Consider the following 2,530-nt stretch of genomic DNA (forward strand, 5'->3'; position numbering starts at 1 on the left):
ATACAAAATGAAAAAGTAAATGTATTATTTTAAATGCTTTATGATACATGAATAAATAAATAAAATTACAGAACATTTTAAAGGTATTACTAGAAGAATAGTCTTTCTATTATAATTTATGTATATTTCTAGGAATATTAATTGTTCATTTAAAATACGCATATATGAAATACGGATTTATTAGTAAATTAAAAAAATATACGTATATTAATAGTAAATTTTTGTAAATAATTACTTCACACAGATAATTTTGTTATTAAATTCATTCTTAGTGAATTTATTGCATTAAGGAATAACTATTTTCGTATAATTTTAATTTTTGAATTTAATTCAATATAATTTTTTTTTTTCGTGATCTATAATTTCATTTCTTTTTAATCCATTATATTGTATGACATTGTTTTAAAATATATTATGATAAATAATAATATACCGTTATAATGCAAATAAAATTATTTTATCTTTTTTTAAAATATTATATATTTAAATTGTTAGTATTATAATGTGTTATATATATGGTAAGAATACAATATAAATAACATACAACAGTGGATTCGTATGTATTATCTTGAAACAAAAAATAATTTTCTTAAAGAACTAAAAAAGTATTGCAATAAAACCCCTTTAATTTCTTTAACATATTTATGTAATTATATATTTTCTCTTTTCTTTATTGTTTTTTTTTTTACATTTTCATAATTATATGAATATTTTTTTTTAAATGTTTAATGAATATATGAATAATTTTTTATTTTTCTTAGTAGCTGCTTTTCTCATTATTTTGTTTTAATATATGATCAAATTTATTGTATATTAATGAATTTCTTTATGATATTTAAAGCAATCAAAAATTAGTAAATAATCATATGAGTAATTCAATATTCCTTCAAATTAATATTATTATATAATTAATTTTTTTATTGTAAAAAATAATATTTATCCTTGAAATATATATATTGAACATGTGAAGTTTTAATACTAGAGGAACCAATAAAATTGAAATATATATATGTAAAAAGTACCACGGGATACAACATGATATATATGTATAACTAACTCTATTTAACTTATTTAATTTCTTTAAATTATAAATCATAATTTGTTTTTTTTTAATAAGTATAAAGTAACAATTTAGTATTCGTGATATATAGTATTATAAAAAGGAACTTATGTATTTAAATTTGTAGTTCATAGTGTTTCGTATTAGTCTTTGTAATTATCTACATATTCTAATGCTAAAAGAATACTTAAAGTAAAATATATATTTAAAAAAATAATAAATGCATGTATTTTCTAATAAATATCTTTTAATTTTACGGGTATTTTTTTAGTTATACATATAAATATATAGTTACATAATATTATATGGGGAATTTGTCTTGATATATTATTTGACAAAGAATGTAATGAAATATAATTATCAACATATTATTAAGTATAACATATTATAATATTGTTAATTTTTTATTAATATCATTTAATCTTATTGCATTATATATGATCGTTCAATCTATAATTGATTAATTATAAAAATCTGTGATTTTAACACTGATATATCAGAATTTGAGTTCCATGAATTATAACATTTTTCATTATTTTAACATAACAGTATAAATGTAATTATATATATCTAATTATACATTAAATTATAACTAATTCTTTTCACTACCAATTTTTAGTTAATTTAATGATAATTTCTTTTATAAATTACATCTCTTGTTAACGTTACAATTATTAAATTAATAATTTGCCTTGCACTTCCAATAATATATATCATAAGGATCTGGTACCTACAAGAATTCGTAGGTATCCTATATATGTGTGTAGAACAATGGGATGGATATTATCAAATTAAAATTAATGATTTTTTAAATACGTTCCGTGTCTAATTAAAAATTTATAAAATTTAATAAATTATTTGCTTTTTAATTGAACATTTTTTTTTTATCTTCTTAAAAGAGTTTACATAAGTCTTTATATACGTAATTTTTATATTTCTATTGAAATAATATTAACTTATGTACTATTAATCTTCTGTTATTATTAATAAAAAAAATTGTTTTAATCTTCTTTTTTTTTTTTTTGTTATACTTCAATTAATTCAACAATTTATTTTTTATGCACAAAGGTTATTATTATTGAATATTTATATATTATATTTATTTAAAGTGCAATATTATTTATAGGATGCATTGTCACATACAAACGTATAATCATTTTCGGAGGAATGACCTGTTAAATTATTATTTTGTTCATATAGATATTTCATTATTTTTATATTTTATTTTTATTGAAGGTAACATCATTATTCAGATGAAGTAAAATAATATTAAAACAAATACATATTTGTAAGTATAATACAACTGCAACAATAGTTTCTTGTTGTAATAGATTAAGGGAATAGTATTAGAGAATTATCATTTTTATTTGGACTAATTTGTATTTTGAAAAAACGAAAAAATATAAAAAATAATACAATAAATGTAAATGAAATTATTAGATAAAATCGTACTAAATATTATTAGAATAT

The sequence above is a fragment of the Plasmodium brasilianum genome (assembly GCF_023973825.1).
Source record: "Plasmodium brasilianum strain Bolivian I chromosome Unknown PB_00_07, whole genome shotgun sequence".
In the NCBI taxonomy this organism is placed as follows: domain Eukaryota; phylum Apicomplexa; class Aconoidasida; order Haemosporida; family Plasmodiidae; genus Plasmodium; species Plasmodium brasilianum.